This window comes from Megalobrama amblycephala, linkage group LG7 (assembly GCF_018812025.1).
Source record: "Megalobrama amblycephala isolate DHTTF-2021 linkage group LG7, ASM1881202v1, whole genome shotgun sequence".
Lineage (NCBI taxonomy): Eukaryota > Metazoa > Chordata > Actinopteri > Cypriniformes > Xenocyprididae > Megalobrama > Megalobrama amblycephala.
Genome location: NC_063050.1, coordinates 1,748,222 through 1,754,693, shown reverse-complemented (window position 1 = coordinate 1,754,693; position 6,472 = coordinate 1,748,222). Strand labels below are relative to the sequence as shown.

Here is a 6,472-nt window from a genome sequence, read left to right as displayed (position 1 = left end):
ATAAACTGAACAAGCAGCTAGAATCATTTTTTTGAGTGTAAGTACATAGTAGTTAAGGCCACCTAATATAAAGTGGGACCAAAAATTCTAATGCAGACATTAGATCTATAGAATTATATTATTAGTTATATGGCTAAATAGCATAACCAAATGTCTGACATATTGATAAAGATTTTATTGTTTTAATAAATCTCAGAACATGAATTAAAAACAAGTTATGTAGGGAGCACAAAGCTAAACCTAGACCAAGAAAAATGTGATCAAAACATGTTAAACCAGAAAAATGAATGTGAACAGTTTAAACATCAAAACCAGCAAAATAGAGCTATTCATATGGCAAAAGCTGGGTCATATACAGTAGAAGGTAGAAAAACTACATTGTTTAACAATAGATTAAAATTTTTGTCTGGTTAGATCTTATTAAATAGGTTGTTAAATAAAGCTTACTAAGTAAAACCATTGTCTGCTTGTATTAAAAGCTAACAAAATATTAGATTAGGAAAATGGAGAAGATAAATGGAGCTGGGCATGGATTACTGTTAATAACAAAGGCTGAATATAGGTGTCATGGTTGTATGTGTCATCCTGGCAATACTGATATTGATGTGTTTGGCCTTGTATTTTGAAATTCTGGCCTTGTATTTTTCTGTATCTGGGTTATCAAATCATCAGACTGAACAACAGTGATGAATGTTAGAGGGAATGTAAAAACTTTAAAGTGATTAAGAATAATCAAAAGGGAGGAGTAAGTAGAGGAATGTTTATTGTTTATCATTTAATTTTTTGATTTATCAAATTATGCATTGATATTTATTTTCTCTCTGTCTTGTATTACATTTAATACAGCTTGTTCAGTGGAAAATTACTGCTTATGCTGTTATTTGTTTTGAGAAGCACTTCTGAAACTAACAAAGGAAGTGAGGCAAGGGCGCAGATGTTTTGTCTTGATAGGGGGCATTTAAGGTTTAGACTAGATTTTGTTTTTTTTCTTCTGATCCGTATATGGTAACATGTTTTATGATTGGTTTGAAGTATCAAGGAACAATAAGAGAGGTATATAAGACAGCCGCACTGGGTGAGGGTGTTCTTCTCTGTAGATCTCTGTATCTGCATTGAACAACCTTCTTGCAAGAATAAAATCAACAAAGACAAAGAGAGTTTGTTTCATTACATTCTCACCACTAAAGGAATAAAGACTTTTTTCCAGGACAACACACAGCTCTCCACCTTCTCATCAACGATGCGCTCCTCATCTGGCACCTGCTCATTGTAGAGTTTGATTGTTTGCAACAGTTTTTACTTCTCTTCCCACAATTGTTTTTGAAGCAAGTGTCGAATTTTGTTGTTGTCTATAAAAATGACAAAACACAGAAAAGATGATGCACAAGCATGTGTATGCAGATTTCAGAGTTATCAAAGTAAAATGAAATACTAATACTTGTAACTGAGTTAAGAATTAATAAATCAAAATGTAAAAAAAAGACTGAATGACTTAAAAGGCATAATAGGCTTAATATCTGTATAATCACATGGAAGACATTTTAAAATGAAGGACCTGAAAACATGTTAATACCAAAACAATCCAGATAAGACATCTGCAAGTAATAAAAATGACAGAAATATTAGATGAGTTATCAACATACCAGTCTGATTATAAAGGCTTTTGTTGATGAACACCAAGAAACAGTTCAGTTGATTTCTGAAGGTTATGTTGGTCATCACATCTGGTACCGACAGAATCTTAAAGCAACAACAATATTACAAGAAATTGATTCTGATGTCTTTAAGGCTGTACATTTAAAGAGTTTCAAGTTTAATTTAAAGCCTCAAATCACTGTTTTCAGTCTCAAAGGAGTTTACAAGCCCACAAGATTATAGCAAACAAAACAAGATGACACTTAATCCTTATGGATGGCAAAGATTCTCAGCTATACGACTGATGATCACACTGCAATATTAGTAAACTACTGAGAAGACTGTCCATAAAATACTGTACCATCAGTAGCCCATTGTCTGACATCATCTACCCATGATGCATCTGTTCTCAGGACACCCCAGTTCACTGCTCAAATCCTCCAGTCTCTGAGACTTTTTGAAAGTCTGTTGTAAAAAAAAAAAAAAGAAGAAGAAGAAGATTTCTGCCTTTGCAATCTTAAAAAGTGAGAAAAATCATGAAAAGTTTTGTACACATAACTCAGACATAAAACTGTAGCTCTATGATCTGCTGGATAAAGCAAGATGAAGGCGGTTCACCCAAATAGCATGGACAGTTAGCATGTAATTCCTGGCTTTTAACAACACAATTATGTGATTGAGGAAAGTCCTATTAATGCTCATGGTATTTCAGTTCATCCACACATTTCCCAGACTCCATTTCCCATCATCCTCCTTGTTTCATCATCTGCACTCCCTTTATAATGGACTCGCTCCCTTCACTCCTTGTCTGTTCTTATTGATGTGTAATTGTTGTTTCTCTCCCTCGTTTGATTAAATACCCTGTTCTGTGGATATCTATATACGCCTCATCTCTAGAGCACCATACACCGTAACAGCATTGACAATGGAGTTTTAATGTAAGAGAGATGTTATACAGTTTATTAATGTACCGTCATATTACACTATTTACAGCTTTCTTTTGTGCAATCTCAGACAAACTATAAGACAGAAAGAATAAAAAATAATAATAAAAAGAGAATAATAAATAGATCTGTCTGTTTGTGGCTGCTGGAGCTCCTTGTGCAGGTACAGTGGATAGGCAAATATTTCCCCTGTTCATGATAAGAGCCTTGAGCTCTCTGTGTCTGCAAACAACCACCTCAAGATCTCTTTATCCAGTTTGATTATCTTCTGGCAGTTTCACATGCAGCAGACACTGACTGGCTCCACAGATCCCTCTGCATGACAAAATAATTCTGGCTAAACCTGAAATTTGACATTTTTCCTCAACTAGTCAGGTTAGATCACACCAACTGACATCTTTGTAATGACTGGAGACAGTAAAGGTTTTCTTTCAAACTACTACTTAAGGTTTTGTCAGGGCTCAGGCACATCTTCTGCTTTATCTACTCCAGCTACACAAATGAGTTGAAAGGCAGGGTGACAAACTGCAGCACAGTCACTATCTATTATAGAGATCTGCTATTACATAATGAATGACTACTAACTACCCACTTTGGGCTCCACCACACATACCCATATCCAAATCCAGTTTCAACACAAGACGGCTTGAAAGAGAGAACCATATTGCTTAAAGTGCTTGTAACAAACTAAGATACTAGTCTGTATTATATAAGCTTATACCAACTGGTCTTGAGGGATACATTAACTATTTAATAAAGCAACAATCCTGCATTTCAAATTGTGGATTTAAATCAAAGGTGCAAACACTGTATATTTTACTAATGCTTTTCATTTTACTCCTGATCTCATCAACAAAATGGTGAACATCAGTGTCCTTGGCAATGAAGATGCATCAAAATATGGTTCCTCTGACCTTAATAGAATAAGAGAAAAAGATGAACAGTGTCAGACATTATTTGTTCTGTTAATTTCAAATTAATAAAAACTGCAATTATAAAACAACAAACCCTTTTGACTGATGAAATCATGTACTGGGCGTATATGTAAATGGGTGAACATGCCGGGCAAGTGAAGTGCTCTACACTGGCCATTTTCTCACACTGGAGCTGCAGAATGTGTTTTCCATAAAGCTTCTTTTGAATACGTCTCCATGTGTTTTCCCAGCCTGTACATTTGAGTAGTAAAGAGTAAAATGAAATAGCTACACTAATATTCTCCCAACTCTACTTATGGCAATCTTGATCCACACTGATCTTACCCTTCCAAAGTGAAAGTCCTCCTGTCCAACATCCGCAGAAAACCTTCTCGATAAACTGGGAGCAACAGTTTTCATTTCTTCAAATGTCCTGAAGACATCCACTGAAAACAGAGTGTCAGCATTCACAGATGTGTCCAATCTTATCAGGTCGCTCATGTCAGGTGTCCAATGTGCCCGACATAATCTGGACAGCAAGTTTGGCAAGTGCAAATCATACCGACCTAAAATCAAACAGTAGAACAATACTTGTTTGTAACACACAAAGGGACAGAATAAATTAAAATATAAAACCATAGTTCATACCATTTATGCAAACTAAAATTATTGCTCGGCCAACTGATTCTGTGATGTTTTCAGGGTCACAAGTGCATTAATGGACAGATCTCACTGAAAAGAGAAGTTCAATAATGAGTGAAAAAGCATTAATATATGTCCAGTTAAGATTGTAATTTAAATAAAAGTAAATAAATAAACATAACTTTAACCACTTTACTAAAAATGTTCACTTTACCAAAATAATCTGTAGATTGACCAGTGAATATCTGCCTTCTTTTTTCACACAGCACACCGTCGGCTCAATGGGCTTGTAAATTCCCTCAATGCAGGACTCTGTTATGGAGGGAGAGTTTCTCATGTTTATGTCTGTCTCAGTCCAGACACAGACACTCTTGTGACATGAGCGAATGATGGCAGGAGATGTGCAGTGGCTGGAAACACATTGCAGGACAGCAAGCAGTCGATGTGTTCAGACCTTGCTTTCCGACACTCATCTTGGGCTGCAGATTGACACGAGCACCATGATGTGGATGTTGAAGGATACTTTGTGCCTTGAACATCTGATGAGGTCAGAATGTCCTGCAGTTTCTGCATCTCACTGTCTGAAAGACAGAAATAAGAAAATAATCATTCCTTTCACGCTTATTGTTGCTAATGTGCTTAATTACAGTAAGGTGTCATCTTACCAAACGAATGTTGAGAGCGTTTGATTGGGTAACTGCTGTGGGAACCTCCTCAGCTGACTCAAAAGGAGTCGTGTCCTCACTGCCAGCCACAGAAACAACTGAAAAGATAGATAGAAAGGAAAGAGATATCAATGTTCATGTCTTACAAGCATGTAATACAGTGTTTGTATAGTGACTTAAGGCTATAATAGGCTAATTCACACGTCTGACAATTCCATTACTCTCTACAAGTTTTTCTCTCACAATCTGGACATAATCTGGAATTGTTCGCAGCATTTCATTTACTACCACAAAAGTGAGACAAACTTACAGAACTGGAAGGTTCTTACAGATAAACAGATTCACCATGTGCTGTTTCTGTGGCAGTTTAACATACTGTATTTAAAGGACAAAATTATAAAAAACAGAAACAGAAATCTTATTAAGTTTTACCATAGACAAAAATAAATAAATAACTAAAAAATAAAATAAATAATTAAAGGAAAACGCTGTTGACTGGAAGCTCCACACAGTGTGGTGGTCTATGTTTCAAAAGTGACACAAAACCGAATATAATCACATAGAGATATACAGCATGTGACTAACAAACTACAAGCTGAATTCTGTATTCAATGGACACAGTTATACTGAGTTAAGACAGATTGGGTGGTGGGTAATCACAAATAATCTTGGAAGATATGGACTACCTGTAGCTGAAGCATGTTTTCTCGTCTCTCCACTTCTGCTTCTTTTTAGCAGTGGACGTCCTTCTCCGTCTCTCTCCACCCATTGGGCATTAAATTTACTGCCTTTAGCAGCTGCTTTGCTCTTGGCTTCCTTTGTCTTGCGTAACAGAAAGTGAGCATTGTATGATAGCACTGAAATAAGTCCAACTCTTGAGCAGTTCATACACAGTTTGCGCTCTGATTCCCACACTTTAGTATTATCAGCAATACTACAGGATCACAGTGTCCATGAATATACTCACTTTGTTTCGAGCAAGAAGCATGTTGGCAAGGAAAATATCTCCCTCTGTGTTGCTGAGCAGACATTTCAAGGATACTGTACTGGAAAGGAAGATAAAAGCATGATCAGACAAAAAATGAAGACTGAGGACAGGTGTAGGGATGCTATAGGGAGAGTCAGGAAAAACAAAAAGGCAGCTAAGTGTTATGGACAGTGAGAGACAGTAAGGTGAATTTTTCTGAATTTTCAGCATCAGAATTATTTGATGAAAAAAAAAGGAAAAGAATTTACATGAAATAGTTTATTTGTAACAATGTAAAAGCCTTTAATGTCACTTTAGATCAATTTAATGCATCCTTGCTGAATAAAAGTATTAATTTCTTTTTAGGGAACGCAGCTCTATTTGAACAAACACTGCGACTGACGGTTAGAGCCAGTGTTGCCAGATTGGAAATGTCCAATTATCGTACCAGAAGCTCAAAATTATCGTATTTGGAAGAAAATGATCGTACACGACTTTTTAGTATAGGTAAATTAACTAAATTAATAACTAATGATTTTTACAACGGAAAGAATCAATACTGAACTAACATAAGCTGGACAATCACACTATTTTAGCTGCTGTACAGCCAAAATTATGTTCCCTCTATCTCTGTAAAGCTATACTTTGACACAATCTGCATTGTAAAAAGAGCTGTATAAATAAAGGTGACATGAGAGTCAAGCG

The 6,472-nt window shown here is 36.0% G+C and overlaps 1 long non-coding RNA gene across 2 annotated transcripts; it reads right to left on the bottom strand.

Moving 5' to 3' along the window:
* Positions 1 to 1,209: 1,209 nt before the first annotated feature.
* Positions 1,210 to 5,680, bottom strand: LOC125271063. 2 transcript variants are annotated; one of them, XR_007185512.1, is made up of 8 exons: positions 5,487 to 5,680; positions 4,801 to 4,898; positions 4,350 to 4,716; positions 3,839 to 4,225; positions 3,588 to 3,745; positions 1,997 to 3,493; positions 1,644 to 1,740; positions 1,210 to 1,349 (listed from the first exon to the last, which is right to left on the bottom strand). It is a non-coding gene; the product is annotated as an uncharacterized LOC125271063 (long non-coding RNA). The 2 variants fall into 2 exon arrangements; XR_007185513.1 differs by lacking the exon at positions 1,210 to 1,349 and having other exon boundaries at positions 1,445 to 1,740; positions 3,839 to 4,059; positions 4,142 to 4,225.
* Positions 5,681 to 6,472: the final 792 nt, after the last annotated feature.